Raw genomic sequence first — 17,067 nt, 5'->3', positions numbered from 1 at the left:
CTGAAAGCGCAGCTAAGTGAACCTTTAGAGAGTTAAAGACCAGGCCCGAGTCAAGTAAATGAGTTGGGTATAAAACAATGTGTGAGAGAGCAGTTAAACAGGTTAATGCACCAGATGACAAACCGTTTCCACTTACTGAAATAGCAATATCGAGTGTTAGGTTTTCTTGACTCCCCGAGTATGTCCATACATCTCTGAGGGAGCTGCAGGTGCCCAAACTATGACTTCAGGAGCCAGGACGCTAAGTTCAATGTCTGCGAGCATGGGTGAAGCGTCTCCCCTTTGTCTTGCGACATGTTGCATGGTCAAGGCAGTTTCACTGGAGGAGATAGAGACATCTCCATCAGATGAGCGAACCGGGGTTGGCGGGCCCACATGGGGGCCACCAGTATCATCGAGACTGGTTCCTGGTGAATTTTGTGCACTATCTTGTTGAGTAGGGGAGTTAAGGGGGATGAGGGGGATGTGAGGATGGGAAGCGTAAACAAATAACGTAAACAAATTTCCCTGACCATGTTATCTAGAGTCCCTTCTTCGTGTAATCGCCATTCATACTCTATGGGCAGTGGGAAATCTCAGCTGAGTACGTCTGCCAGAAGATTGATTTCCCCTGGAACATGATTGTGACAACAGGAACATGTGTTTGAGAGCCCACTTCCAAATGTTCTGGGACAGTTTGGACAGTCATGGAGAGCGAGTGCCCCCATGTTTGTTCAGATAGTACATGGCCGTGGTACTGTCTGAGGATCAGGACCGTCTTTCCTTGTAGTTGTGTCTGGAAAGCTTTTAGTGCCTTGAACATTGCTAACAGTTGCACCGTTTGTTGAAGCAGGTGAGCTCGCCACCCGGTGAGAGATGTCTCTCACTCCGGGGGTGGTGAAGGATTTCCCCTTCAAGAGGTTATCCCTCGAGCACCACCGTAGCGAGAGAACGAGGGCTGGCGAGACCACCACTAGATAGTCCCATTGTCCTCTGGCCTGACACCACTGGCTGTTGAGTCACTCCTGCATTGGACGCATGCAAAAGCGAGGAACCAAGTAAATAAATGACGCCATAATTCCTAACAGTTGCATAGCCTTGCATACGGTCACCTATCGACTGGCTTTATATTGAGGGACTAGAAACAGCATATTTTGGACCCTCTCGGAGGCCGTCCTTTGTTCAAATTAGAGCCCCTAGGAACTGCTTGACCTGACTGGGGTCTAGGCTGATTTTTTCTCGTTGATAGAGAATCCCAGACTGAATAAAAGATCCATTGTTTTTTGGGTATTTGACAGATTTCATAAGAGTCCCCGGTAATGAGCCAGTTGTCGAGGTAAGGATAGACCGGGTTGGAATGCCTGTGCAGGTGTGCTGCTTGCACCGCTAGTACCTTTGTAAATAACGTTTGTGCGGATGCTATGCCGAAGGGTAGTACGTTTAACTGATTGTTTTTTAATCTGAGGTATTTTCTGTGCGCCGGCAACATTAAAATATGTTGCCATGTAATAACCCTGTGAGAGCAGGGGAATTACTTCCTGTAGAGTGACCATGCAGAACTTTTGTGGCTTTACAAATTTGTTCGCTGGGCGCTTATCTAATACAGGGCATATGGTTAGACCCTTTTTAGGTACAAGGAAGTACACTGAAGAAAAACCCTTTTTTACCAGTGAGAGGTACGACCTCTATGGCTCCTTTGTAGTTCTCCCTGACCGAGGAGGCACGACAAGGGACCCGAATCTTCGGGTAATTTTTTTTGACCCCGAGGCCGGGGAGCCTCTGGTGGTATAGTTCTGGCCCCTTCCTTTCCCACGACGCTGACCCCTCTGGGGGTACAGGGTGGTGTATCCACTGGTTCTCTGTGAAAAGGACCAATTGATTCCCGAGGTCTACTGTTGTTGAAGGAAGCGTTGGCCACGAAAAAGCGCCCGGAACCCAGATCCTCGTCTCGTCGAGGGTCTTTGTGTAATTTGGTCTAGCGTCTTCAGGGCATCATGCTCCTTTTTTGCAGTCTCGAGGGCCTCGTTGACCGCTCTTCCAAACAGGTTGGATTCTTCCAAGGGTTTATTTATAAAAGGGACGCTTGCGTCGCAGGATTGAACCCAGAGTTCCTTAGCCACACATGTCTCTTTAGGAGTGTGCCCTGAACCAGAGATCGATCCGCTGTTTCAGCGGAATCCAAAGTGTTCTTAAGTATGCTTTGGTTCACTTGTCTGCCCTCAGTCACTGTGGCTAGGAGAAGAGTCCGTAGTGGTTTGGGAACCTCCAGTAGGCCTTCTTGTAACAAGGCCCACTGAGCGTCCGCGAAGCCAATAAGGTGGTATTGTTGGCGATGTGTGTTGAAAAAGCTTATGCGGCTGTGACCCTCTTCACCAGGGGCGTAAAGCCTTTTGCCTTCTTTATCAGGGGGTGCCTCGCTGGTTGACAGAGGAACCCCTGCCCTCTTTCTTGTAGTGGTCACCACCAGAGAGTCTGGGGTGGAGTGACCGGATATAAAGGGGTGCGAGGGGGAAGGGCAAAAAAGCTTTTCAATCCTTGGATTAACACCTCTTGTGAGAGCAGGTGTTGATAACGAGGGATCCAGACATTTTTTTATCGAATTGCGGAGAGGAATAGCCTGGCTAGCCGGTGGCTTCTCCTTGGGAAGTATCCTCCACAAAGTCAGCTTCAGAGGCGGCTTCATCGGTGGCGATCTTTAAGTGTTCTGCTGCTTTGCGCAACATGGCGTTAAACGGTCATTTGATCGTCCACTGGTGAGGGCCATCTAGTGGGAGTGGTCGGGGGGGGGATCCAAACACAGGGAATCCAGATCTGGTGAAGGATCTGGAGACTGCCAAGGCTGAGGGTCACCCATATCCGGGTTTTCCTCCCCACCCCTCTATGGGATCATGCATGTCCTCAGGATTGATGAACTGATCTTCATCCTGAGTGTCTGCAGGAATCTCTTACCTCAGTGAGGTCATAGGTGTACATATCCTCTTCCTGAGAGGGGTCAAAGAGTCTTGGGAATTTTGCTACAGTGCCCAAAGCGATCTCATCGTGTGGTCTTCTTGGAGTGGGTTGTTATGAACGGGTAACAAACCTATGTAGCATTTCCATACAATTTTCAAACTTCTCCCTAGTCCAAACAGAAGAACCAGAATGGTCTAGAGGTGGAAAGGGATCCTGAAAACGCTCCTCTGCCGTTAAACATCGAGATACTTGTCTCAACGCCGAAGAAATACCTTCCTCGCTCTCCGAAAACTCCTCCCGGGGGCCCGACAGAGGTGGCGTGTCCCTGTGCTTCTTTCGGCTTGAGGGTTCCGATACTCCCTTCTCCGGTGGAGACGGGGCCTCGTCTTCGGCAAGCGCCTTCTTCAGCCAGAGCCGGAACCTTGTCGTCGGACGCCTTCTTGCGATGCGTCTCGACGGAACTTGGATTAATAGAAATAGTGCCCTTTGTATTTGAAGGCCCGCCACTAGGCGCTGATAGTTGGCGGGTACCGCCGGAACTTCTGGTGTACCCGCTGGCGCTGAGGTCTTCAACTTCGAAGATTGACTTGGGGTTGTGTGCTTAGTGCTATGTAAATGTTAGTCTTTGTCGACAAGGGTGTACATTCCCCATAGCCGTGCCTGGCGGGGCCGTGACAGACTATGCAGAGCGGGAGCGCTCCATCGAAAGGTAAACGACCTCCGGTTCAGAGGTATGATAGTCACTATTGCCATCGTCACATTCGGTGGCTGCGGCAGCGGACTCTGCCTTCGACATCATGTAGGCCGCCCACCGCTTGGCTCGGCGCTCCTTCAATGTTTTAGGACGGAGGATATTGCAAGCCGTGCAACCTACTTCGTTGTGATCGAGGGGCAAGCAACAGTTACACCGTTTATGCTCATCCCTCCAAGGAAACTTGCCTTTCCAAATGGGGCAAAACTTAAATGGAGTCCTCTCCATAGCCGAGGATAGGCAGAGTGATGCCCATGCACCCAATTGCCTAGTCCTACTACACACCCACTGGAAGGCAATACAGGCATGCAGGCTAACATTTCCAACGGTGCTTGCCTGCCTACACGTACGTATACCTACATAAAGGAGCAAAGCAAAACAGCATTCGCACACCTACTTTCAAGCAGTGGCCACACTGTTACGGCCAGAGGCTATTGCCATGCACACAAGGCAGTAGGGACTTTGGAGACACAGCACAACACAGTACACCGATTACTAATATCCTCATATTATCTCCAAGGCACTCCCCATCCTCCTATACAGTCTGCCTACAGTTACCAACATATACTTCCCTGTGCAACTACCCACCAATCCAGTGTATGTCAATAGCTGCGGGATTGGTGCATATCGCGACAGTGTGCTGCCAAACAATCCTTTTTCTCTGGGTCGTTATGCACTCCCTTGCAGCATCGGTGTAAGCAAAGTCACCCGCCTACCTATTCGCTAAGTGCCTCATTGCTCTCCCATACATTCAGCCCTTACATTGGGGGGGGGGGTGTTGTACCCAAGCCGTACACTCTTTCTACATGGCATGGCCATGCAGGGAAAAGCCTATGCCTTACCCAGACCCACAGCACGCCAAGTAAAAGAAACAGATTAATATTTCCTCACAAATCCACCGCAACAAAACAACTCAAATGCAAAACCTCAACATAACCACCAGCAGCCGTAGCCTACTGCACAAAACATTGGCAATACCTTCGCTTCCCCCTAGCCAATCCCGCAAAGCAATCTTTCAAAACGCCTTTCGGCGCTCCACTATCCTCCGATACACCATGGCAGCGTCTCCCAAACACTTTTGACACACAGCACGCTTCGCTCCAGCCAACCACCGGCCGCGTCCACTGTTCGCCGACAGCATGGCGTACCGTGACCCAAGCAGACATCGGTCCACGGAGCGAACTGGGAAATGGGTCAGCGGAACAGACCCAGAGATCAATTTTTTGGGACGTACATTTCAGTGTTTTGCAAAAAATGTACCGGTTCGATTTCCCCCAAACACATAAAAGCATGCTTTCTGGCCCTATCCCCCGCTCCTGGGGTACATTTGGTGAAAATCCATCCAGCCGTTCAGGCTGTAGCCGTGCGCAAAGTTTTTCCCCATTGTCCAATTTTGAGACCTCATTAACCCCCCCCCCCACACCCCCACCCCGCCTGCATGAAGCCTCGGCCTACTTGGCGAAAAAATTCAGAGTGGGCCATACTTTTTTTGCAAAGTTCGGTGAAGATTCGTCCAGGGGGAGCAAAGTTATAAGCTGCCGAAAAAGTGCTCTTCCTATGAGTTTAGCAACTTAACCATAACTACACGGCCGCTTTTGCGGGTGTGTAATATATATAACGCAGTAAAAAAAAACTAAATAAAATAATTAAAAATTGATGTTACTTGCACTAATAAAAGCCTAGGAAATACAGTAAAAAAAAAACTTTTTTAAAACGGACGTCAGGGTTACAAGTAACACTGAAAAACCCTTGCAATTCGCCAGTGATGGTAAGCTAAGCAACCATAACTCACGCCACCATTGTGCACTGCTAAGACATCAAAGATGACATGACATATCTGGGACACTTGTTTTATCTAGGCAGGGCTGTTTGGTTCACTGACGGTATGAAAATTGAAAATAACCTTCTTGTATGTTCCCAAAGTAATTTCCGTAGGGTTTTGTGTCAGCTCATGGTGCACATATATGGGGCAATAAGCAGGCCTCAAGCACCTACTTCATTTGAATACATGATGATGAACTTTAATGTTATTGCCATTTCTGGTGATGTTTCTTTCCTCCTTACTTTAGTTTCCCTGTATGTGCTTCTGATTTGTATGCATTGTGGGTCTTCATATTTATTGTTTGTACTAACAGGTATTATACCATGGTTAACATTAATCAAAACTCTGATGAGGTAGCATTCATTATTTTACTATCCAGAAATACCAGATTAAAAATATTGTACTTTTATGGTGCATGCTGCAGCCATTGCCTACGTGAATGTTTGATTGGGTTCTTGCATTAACACTGCAATAAGGTTTTGTTTAGACAAGTACATTCCTTAATACATTTAGTTCATGATTGGTCTCCCGATCACCCCCATCATCTTGTTAACAATATAAACACTACCCCTTGTAGGAACTTTTAATTAAAATGAATTTCATAAGTGATGTCCTGGGTGTTAGTCTTAGCAGTGCATGGGGGAGACACGAGTTATGGTTGCTTAGTTTACCATAACTGGACGATTTTCAAGGGGTTTTCGGTTTTACTTAACGATAATGTCTTTAACAACGTTTTTTCACTGAATTTCATTGGTTACCACAGAACCCTTAATTTGCTCCAAGTTCCTTATGTTATACTCAACCCTAAGGTAGCAGCTGTACAGTACGAATGTCCGCAGACATCAGGTAGCATTCACAAAGCATAGAAGCACAGAGTAGAACAGAAAACGTTCTACCCATCAACCAACAAACAGATACGCAAAATAACAAACAGTTATATCTACTGCACGCAAATATATCTTTCTGTACAAATGAGGACTTCTAAATGTAGACTTTTATTTATAACAATACAATGAAACGCACCAAGCACAAACCATAACTGTACACCTTATTATCACCTCAGTACAACTCATACAGACTCGCAAACACCAGGTACTTTTGGAACACAAATACTAAAGCGTAGGTACACTGCATTTCTCTATTACCATTCATTATATAGACATTTCTTATGGCAAACGCACTTGAGTGGTTGAAAGAAAACTTCCCAAAAGAAGAAATGAGTGATAACATCTCTAATGGTATACAATACATCTTTTAATGTAGTAGTGCAATGTAGTTTCTATAGACCACACTGAAATAATTATTTTGTTATAGTACATAGCTTCCATGAAGAAACAACACCTCAACCCTGCATACTCCGTCACTCTTTTTCACACCCCTCTGGTCATTTTCTGAACACCCAATCTAATATGACAGACAACTATCATCCCTAAAATCCCCCTTGTTCATTCCATGATCCAAGTTATTCCCGTTTGCTTGCCAAACCCTCCTACTCATTTCAAGACCCCCTCCAAAATCTACCCTGCCGAGATCACCATTTCAACAACCTATCCCGTAGAACAACCCGACACTCCAACTCCCCCCCCTCCCCTTTCCAACCTGAACACCTTTGTATCGCATGGAAGACAGTCTAACGCCAGAGCCGCTCACTGGCCAAGTCCCAATACAAGAGTCAGGCAAAGGCAGGCAATTGGCTTCAATCACACACCTGCTATCACTTCCTTTTCCCCACAGGGATGAAGGGCACAGTAAAAGCAAGGCAGACCGCACAACGAGACAGCTATCCAAACCTGGCAGTTCAAGAGGAGGAGAAAGGCGGCAAATATCGAGAAGCTGACAAGGAGAGACACGATCTTGCCCTTTGACACAAATCTGTGAAACCTCTGCAGAGGGATTCGTAAGACCGAGGACAATAGCCAAAGCGTGCTGCATCAGATGTCGGCGGTACCCACAGCGTGTCGAAGCTGATAAGCGGGAGTGAGGGAGACTCTTGCTTCCATGGTACCGGCCTTGACTCCATTTACGAGGAAAGCCAAGCGGTTCATCACAGCCGGTGAGTTGAGGGGAGAACCGAAAGAGCCAGGCTGCAGTGAATGAATTTCGCAAAGTGGCAATTCAAAATAACTGTGAAAGTGTGGAGGGGAGACCAACTGCAGAGAAAACCGGTATCACATGGGTGCTTACTCGAGAGACTCTGGTCGATCCCCGTCTGAGTGAAACTACAGTTACAAGAAGGCCGTAGGAGAACTGCCAAGATAGGTCAAAGTGGTCATACAGGAGGACAAGCAAAATCCATGTGCAGTCGAAAGCCTTTGACCTAAGAATTAAAAAGAAAGTGAGGGGAGTGAATCCCACCACATGAGAAAGCAAGGGAAGTGAATCCGGTAGACATTGAATGTGAATAGGACGTTGGCAAGAGTGAACCCAGAAGAGGGCGCGAACGATAAGAGGACGGAGACTAAAGTCCTAAGAAGCAGTGTGTTGACAAAAGGTGAACCTGGCCGAGGGATGTCCACTGGAACCGTTTAAAAAGACATTGATATTTGAGAAGGGACCAAGCCCGAACGAAGGAGATCCAGTGGTGAAGCCATAACCCAAAAGTACATTGAAGCCATAGTGAACCAAGGGGAGGGAGGCTGAAAGTAAAGAGGGGTCAGCACCCCAAAGAGGAGGATCCAGGAGCGAAAAATTCTCACCCAAAGTGAAAACCAACTTGTCATTTTGTTGAAGGAACTTTTGTTGTTTGTTTGGCCCTTGGAACCAGAAGGCAAAACCACTGAAGGCCATGCTACTGATGGGAACTGTTCTTGAAGGGTCCGAGCCGAATCGAGGGAGATACAGTGGTGAAGCCATCACCCAAAATCCATTGAAAGGAGGAACTGTTAATTCTATATACCGCATGCTGACATTATTTGCAACACTGCTTTCTTTTCTTGAAACTATCCCACACCCTTTTTGCATTAGTTATAAGGTTTGGCAATAGGTTTCTTAGTATAGACACTTTATTTTGACACACTGCCACTAGGACTGCCTTATTTTTATTTGATGGTTGACACTTGCTCCGATCTTATATTTAGGTTTAGATTAGGTGTTTTTCCAACCTGCGTACAGTTTAATGAACACCCTTGAACTGTGATCAATTGTGTCTTTAATGTTGCCACCATGAGTTCCTTACATGACTTTAAGGAACTTTCAAATTATGTCATAAATCATGTGATTAAACATTTTCATTATTACTGTCATTCTTGTACCTGTCTTGTCCCCACCAATCATTCCCATCAATTTCCAAAATGTAAATGAAAGATGCTTTGATGAAACCTCACTCCCTTCCTCCCCTGATCATTTTGTACAGAAATTCCTAATTCTCCCAAGTATGTTTCTCATTCCGATACCCCATCCCTTTGCTAAATAAATGTATCTCTTATCTGTAAATATCTGTGTATACTTTAGTAATTTTTTTTGTTTTTTTTTTTTAACCCCAATTAAGTGTCCACGGCACAAAGACTGCCCGGGGTGTCCACACACAAAATGGAGGTGCTCCTGGATATTGTGCAGTATCTGGACATGTCAGTTTTCGCATGATGCACTTTTAATTAGTCTGCTGACAGCGCGCCTGTTCTACGGACATCTACGTGCATGCGCCCTATGTCTGCCACCTAATGGGTGTCCGTGGATGGACATCAGTGCCCCAGACATCATTACGTCATCACAACCATACGCTGTGTTCGTGCTCTGCAGACAAAAAGTGCATTTTCAACCAATCTGAAGTTGAAACCTTACCCTTCCAGAGCTGCCAGACCCATTCTTGGTTGATCTGGCATTTTTTAGAACTTTACAAGGTCCATTTGCGACTCAGTAGTCTGCGGTCAGTGCGATTGTCCGCGGACGGTTCCACTGTAGGGACCCACCAGTTAATTTCAGTCATGTTCAATCTGGCTATCCAGGAAAGAGCACCTGCCTTTCAGAGCTATTTGGGAGAGCTCTAATCTTGCTGAAAATGGCATCCCTCATGACCATCCCACTTCCGGAGGACTCTCTAACCCATGGTGGGGGGGAAGTAGTCGAGTGTTTGAGGCCGTGGTCAAGGAGCACGAGAAACACTGCCATTTACCTTAAATGTATGGAACAGCGAACATCTTCCTCTGTCTATCTGCCCCTTCGTCTCGGTGCCCCTTCTCTCCCTTCTTTTCCCCACCTTACCTTGCTTCTCCTGGGGTAAAAAGAATGCCAAAAAAATATGAAACCAAAGAAACTGTTGCTTAAGGAGCCACCTTCCACAGTTTCAAAATAGAACTGAAAAAAAATAAAAAATAAAAATAAAATCACAGGCCACTGTGCAGCCTGTCTAGTCCACGGTCACCAAACAAATTCCTAGCGTGGGGAAATGGAAATTTTAATTGTTTTTCGCACAAAAATGTTGGCTCTTCAAAACAACTTTTTCTGTCACATTGCGCCTTGCTTTTTCTATTTGCGGACAAAGTAAATTCAAACGAATCCACATCTGTCTGAGCAATCCGAGAATTCTTTTTGAAATATTTCCATCAACTTTCCAAATGTATCCCATTGCAAACAGCAATGAAATTCCAGTAACGTACCCCAAACTGTTCCCTCCACAATGAACAAAAATGATGTCTGGATGTTTGAAGTGAACCATATTCTTAGAAAATGGGAGGATGTCCCCCCTTTCAACCTTCGCACTCCATAGCATAACACTTCAAATTCATAGAATCTAGGATTTTCAGCCAATACACAGTGTTCAGAATAGACCTTCAGCCAATGGATCCAAGAGTCCCCCAAAATCCATACACTCTGCCTCCTCAAAGACATAGCCATAGCAATCTTTAGTGCTCTCACCAAACAAAACTCCTGCAATCCTCTCTTACTGTACACCAAACCCAGGAATACCGATTGCTGATTCCCCGATGTCCACTGACATCCATGACTGTCCGTGGTCCCTGTAGACCACTTTCCATGCCAGGCATCTTCAAAAGACCCAGTTGTGACACATGAAGCCCGCGGACTACCGCAGTGTTGGTGGACAGAATGTCCAATTGAAGGGGATGGGGAGGTTTACACAAGTTAAACCATTTATTCTACAATGGTTGCTCTTAAGAGCCTTTTTTCAGTTTCTCATTTTTATATCCTACACCTACTAAAAAGTGCTTTACTATACACTCCACATTCTCACCTTCAGGTTGTCCAAAGCACTTTTACAAAGCATTTTTAAGATTGAAAAAAAAAGGTAATTTCCAACATCATTTAAATGCCCTCTATCGCTCCGAAAACGATTTACACCATCCAACATAGTATTTTCATTCGGAAAAAGGCCACCCACTTACTCATATTAAAAAGCACATACACCTTTATTCACAAGCTTCCTTGCTTTTTCTATGTCCCGATCTCCATATTTGCCTTGGAAAAATTGTAGAAAAATAATCTACACAGTTGGAAACAATTCTATTAGGCGTTTGAAAAAAATCCTTAATGGCAAACTGCAAAAATGCAGCCATCATATGGCCCAAACTGGTTCCTCCAAAATGCACAGTAATAATATCTGGCCATTGAAATGTAGCCGTACTGACAAAATGATATATATATATATATATATATGACTGCTACCTACCCTATAATAAGCTTCTCATTAAGCATATTTTCTTTTTAACCACTCTAGCAAATGCCATGCATTGCAGCATTCAGCACCTACTTAAAGACACAGCAAATAGTGACAATGCTGAGCTTTAAGGTTTTTTTAGAGCAATTTAATGGAAGTAAATAAATTCATATGCGCATTTATAGCAGCACTGTCTAACTTTTCGCAAAACAAAGCAAAAGCAGTTGCAAAATATTCATAGAAAATATTAGTAGAACATTAAGTTCCATTAGCTGTGTGCAACTGTAATATGTTCACAGTACATGCATACTTCCTAACATCAATTAGAAACCGCAGATTTCCACACCTTTGTGGATATCTCCCGTTCCCTGCACACCCAATTTGTATTGTAAAAACAAAAATGTGTTCAATCTACAGTACATATTTTTCAATAATACCTCTTGGTACACAATGTTCAGTAAAAAGGAAAGTTTTACTTTGTTTTGCTCATTATTCATAAGTAATCAAGTCTGAATCATAATAAATTCATTGGCATTAACTTCTTTTTCAAAAAATGTAGAACGTAAAATTAGAAATTCAATTCTAATCACTTTCCACTATCTATAGTAATTGAAATCACCAACAAAATGATTCCACAATATTCAAAAAGTTTCACACATGTATGAATCAATAGCCTTGGTAATGTTACAATCCCTTGTGTATTGCTCTATGTCGGGAAATATTTCTCCCTTCTTCAGGAGCCGTCTATTCAATTCTTTTTTCATATCTAGAACAGATGATGAATGACAATCATATAGTCTATTTAATACCATATTTCAATTCTCATTGACATGATTAAAAGAATATGTCATGAATACTCCCTTAATAATCACCCGGATGATTCTGACTTCAACCACTCTTCCTCCTATCAGAATTCCTATTATGGATCAAGGTTCCTCCTATAGACCAAAGAAGTGTTAAAAAACAATCTCTACCCTTCATTACTGCTTATCAATATTTAACTAATTCACACATCGATTAAAAACCAAAGATGCTGCTCTCCAGCGTATGTCTAGTAATTGACCTGTATTGGATAAAGAGGTCCTTTCACTTAGAAGCGTGGGGAGTATTACTCAGTCCACTTGATTTTATTAAACCGCTCAAGGCCTTTTATCCGGCGGTTTATCAACATCTCCTATAAACGTTTCTATAGGTGAGAGTAGGTTTATGATAACTTCGAACCTTTCTCGGTCTCTAGATTACTGTTTAAAATAGTTATGATTAATGTGGCACAAAGCTTGCCAATGCATTGATAGTTAATACTGCAAGAAGCTTACCACCACGTTATTGTCACCGTTGGGGACCAGTCATTGTTCTTCTGCTTATGCAAGCCTTTTGTGCCCTAGCGCATGTTTTCTTAAGCTTGCGGACCCAATCTCACGTTCAGCTCCTGCAAATATAAGCAGGAAACTATTTGTAAAAAAGCTAAGCTTCCTTTAGATGAGTAAAATGATGGTCCTTAAAAAAAGAGGAGCGGGTCCTATTTTGATTTCTCTGTATGCAGAGTCTTCCGTGGAACCGCAATGATTGCAAAATGGCCGCGTTTTGTTGTTGAGCGTCATCACGCCGCTGCGTGCCAGCGTCACGCTTTACACTACCGCAGCGGTGGTCCCAACATCACCCATTCCAATCTGTAGGTTTTTCCTTTGGATTCTGTGACTTGTAATTCCACTTCTTCCATTATAAAACACAAACTGCGAGTCCCAGAATGCAAACAGAAAAACAGGACTGGAAGATTCGAAAATGGGACATTTATATCGAATGATAAATATAAAATGCTGCACATTTCAAAATGTCTTTTTAGAAACATTTAGATGAAAATAAAAACTTTGCATTTAGAGCAGCAATGTGAATAACCTTTTTCTAAAAGAAACAAAAAAAAAAAGATGTAACACATTTCAGCAAAACATTTCTACAACATTAAGTGCCAATTAGTGTGTGTGCCTGTTTAATATATTGACAGTACATGTATACTTGCTAACATAACCCATATCAATCTGTACCTACTTATCCAGTCCTGATTTTTTCTCTAAACTCTGGGTCTTGTACTACAGGTTTTATAATGGGAAAAGTGGAACTACAAGTCCCAGAACGCAAACAAAACATCTATGACTACATAAACACATACAGATTAGAATACATCATGTTGGAAATTATGCATATACTCCAACACATTAAACTTCCAGACACCATGTACCATTTAGGTGTTCTACAAATATTCCCTATCACCTTTTCTCCTCTTACCAAAAAGTTACACACAGAGTCTATAAATGCACATATGCCTTTAACTTTCATGAAAATGCCCCTAAAACCAAACATTTTTTAACATCCACTATTTCATAACATTTTTCCCCCAACAGCCTCTCACCTTCATATAATTAACCTTGCTTACAATTACAGGAAAGAAGTACATTGCTGAAGAAACATACAGAAAAAAAGAATACCCTCCACATCCTACAAGTAAGTACATTAAATGTACCATGTATATGTCTGTAATTGCAATGATTGTCTATACACATATATATATATACCCAGAGTACTCTTTGAATCAAATTCTTTTTAATCTCCAACTCATTATACTGCACCATTAACACTGTCTATTCCCATTTAAAAGACCACCACTACAACACCCACTGTTTTCCTCAAACACCACAATGTCCCTACTTATTCACTCACACCAACACTCGCTTCCTCACTAATCCAAGCCCATCACACCACTACAGACTCTTACTCTTCCACCTTTGCCAACCACACCTATTATTCCACTTATCAGACCGCTTTCTATTCAGTTCTACAATCATACCCATGCACCATGCACATTCCACAACTTTCAAACCCAAACCTTTCCCCCCCCCAACAGACATAACAAAATGCCTACTAAAAATCAACACAGTAGAAAAGAAAAGAAATGGAGAAAATAACAATAAAAGCATGTCATATACTCATCCATCTCAAACAATTTATACAAAACATGAACTTGGGAGCCAGTAACCTCACCCAACAAAACAAAACCAGCCACAACAAAAATAAAGGCAAGGCCCCTCGTGCAAAAACTAAAAGTAAAGACAAAATGTACAAAGAAAAGCAGACCTACTAATGAACATAACACTATATCTACCATTGTTAACATAGCCACAGTAAAGCAATGCAAATAATTAATGTTACAAAAAAAAAATGTACCACCGTAGAGTTCTTCACAATCTTATAACAAAAGCTGAAAAGTCACGATCTACACTTAACCACTGCAGGCGACTAATCCTCGAAGCTCTAATTGACAGCGCATTTCTACTAAAGAGAAAATGGTTATGAAACCACTAATTAATAAATTACAAAAGGGTACTTCTAAAAATGTGGGTGGGCAGTCATAATTTCGAAAAAAAATGTCGAAAAAAAAATGTCGACTTTCGTTTTTTTAAATTATATATTTATTTTAGGGGTTCGGGAGTTAAAAAAAGGGGACAATTAAAAAAAATTTTAAAAAGGGGGTTGGGGGAACCCCCCCATTTCGAAAAAAAAATGCATTGAAAAAAAAAGTCGACTTTTTTTTTTCGACTTTTTTTTTTTTTCGAAATTTTGACTTTCGACATTTTTGTTGTCGAAATTATCACTATGAACCAAAAATGTGCAATGTCTCTATGGGTACCTTTACAAACTTCTGTGAAGGTGAATGGATTCACACAAGCACAGAACCCCATTTCAATGAAGAGGCTTATAAACAAAATTGCCATAGACAGTGATGGCTGAGCGTATGAAAAGGTAGGAGACACCATTATGGCACAAGAGCCCTTTATAGCATAAACGTTCAAAACAAACTTTCAACCAAATGTTCCTTTTGCCCATACAAACCGTTCAGCGTACAAATGGACATGCAGCTCAATGTGTAACAGACGCCAAGAATCCTTTAATTCTTTACGGCATTTCCCCCAATCACTATGTAAAACTAACTAACTAAAGTAAAATGAATGTTAACAAAAACATAGACTCTTGGCCAGTTGGCCGCCACATTTGACTTGGAGGGCATTCTTTAGCCTGCATTTTAGGAACTGCTTGCAAAAGCACCTTCCACCACATGAAAAAGTTAGCAACACACCATTTTGCGCTATACGCGATCTTGTGCATAGATTATAGTATGCGAAAAGTTCTGCTCTAGAACTGCAACATTTAAATAACATTCTCCTCCATGGAACATCCAAGAGCACATCCAAAGTAAATACTTTGGAACTGAAGAAAACATTACCGAAAACCCCACAAACCGAAAACCCTACAAACACATACACAAAAATAGCTAAGTTTCAAAACACATCTGCTGAAATACCAGACCAAGTATGTATCTAGTTGCAGTAAGTTTTATGAAAAGAACACACACATTGTAGATATGGCCTACAAAATAGAGGACAATGAGATTTATATGTAACAGCAAAAAATAAGTAAAAAATAAGTGATCCCTCAATACTTTACACGTACTGCAACACAAAGATTGACAATAACCAAAGGCGTCACGTGCAATCACGAATAACTTTATTCCGACTTCCAAAAAGGTTCTCCAATAACTTAACTTGTACAAGAGCATTATAATCCAAACTATAATACACCTTCAACAGAAAACAGTCAAATTACCTCCATCTGAGGTACTAAAAAGCATCCGTGGCAAAGTAGTATACTTGCCATTAGATCTTCAAGAAAATGTACAAGCTCTAGGGGTACAATGACCAATAGATCAATCAAAGACAAACAATTATGTGGCAACAAGTCAAAGTTAGACGAGCCCTACAATATTTGTTTTCTTTACTACCAAGGTATAAGGTATAAGCATAGAGGAACACTTAAGAGACACCACCCAAATAATTCAAGATTCATGGACTGGCCAATTCGAAAGTGTAGACCCTGTTACTGCAGCCAACATTTTAGACCACTATACAATTCACCCACTACACTCCAGAGACGCCATTGAAGATGCAATAGAAACATAGCAAATGCGTTAAGCAAAAGGACCCCCAATGAGCATATGGGAAAAAGTGGAGAAGCACGTTCTTTTCCTCTACTAGGCAGATATGAAAGGTCCACACAAATTAGTGCATCAGAATATTGCTCCTTACAAATGTATTCAGATGACCCCAGGTTGAGACAAAATGTAGAATACATTTTCCACCTTCTGTTTGAAAGTGATTGAAACACTTGTATATAAGCACATAATAAATAATCAAAGTGCAAAAATGCACGGGAGGGGGAAGACATATGGAAGACCAGACGAATGGTCTTACTAGGCATGGTACATTCAGATAATGCAGGTGAAAGTGAACTAGAAATTCTAGGTTATGGCATCGCACACACATTAAAGGCTCTAATTTGTTTAACATATACGCTACACAACCGCTACAAAAAAATAAAAGACATGGATGATGTTTTGTAGTTAAGTATCACAAATCCCTTGGTAAACATGCATGGTACAAAATGATACTGGTTCCAACGTTGCGCTGATGTACGTTGTATTCTAAAGGAAACTAGGCCTCCCTCCCACAGGGTTTGTTACTTTAAGTTGTGCAGAGTATGCATGGGATGACGTACATGATTTCTTACACACTGCAAACCAAAATAAAGATGGAATAGATATAAAAACACCAGGAGAACTCTTGACTCGGTCAATGTATCAAAGTACTTCCACCATCGCTTCAATACCATGTGGCACTACATCCACTCAGAGAAGTGGAACACTTCTTTAGGAGAAAGGAATATCAATCCAGAGGAGCATCACATATCCACATGCTTTTGTGGTCAAAAGATGATCCCAGATTTGGCCGTGACCATGATGTCACTATTTTACAGTTTATTGAAAAATACATTACCTGCGACATCCCTTCAGAAACCACAGATAGTGGCCTACATACACAAATCTAATACTTACAAAACATAAAT

The 17,067-nt window shown here is 42.5% G+C and overlaps 1 protein-coding gene across 3 annotated transcripts in view; it reads right to left on the bottom strand.

Moving 5' to 3' along the window:
- Nucleotides 1-17,067, bottom strand: part of SENP3 (SUMO specific peptidase 3) — a 407,541-nt gene that overhangs the window by 284,238 nt on the left and 106,236 nt on the right. The window contains exon 1 of one of the 3 annotated variants that reach the window (XM_069644357.1): nt 12,432-12,544. The exons of the other annotated variants lie outside the window; for them this stretch is intronic. The gene's annotated coding sequence lies outside the window, so the exon portion shown is untranslated. Of the gene's footprint in view, nt 1-12,431; nt 12,545-17,067 lie in introns of those variants that run through there. 3 annotated transcript variants of the gene reach the window in all.

The sequence above is a fragment of the Ambystoma mexicanum genome, chromosome 1p (genome assembly GCF_040938575.1).
Source record: "Ambystoma mexicanum isolate Mex_15411 chromosome 1p, UKY_AmexF1_1, whole genome shotgun sequence".
In the NCBI taxonomy this organism is placed as follows: domain Eukaryota; kingdom Metazoa; phylum Chordata; class Amphibia; order Caudata; family Ambystomatidae; genus Ambystoma; species Ambystoma mexicanum.
Note: the sequence above shows the minus strand (reverse complement) of the source record. Positions and strands in the feature narration are given on the sequence as shown.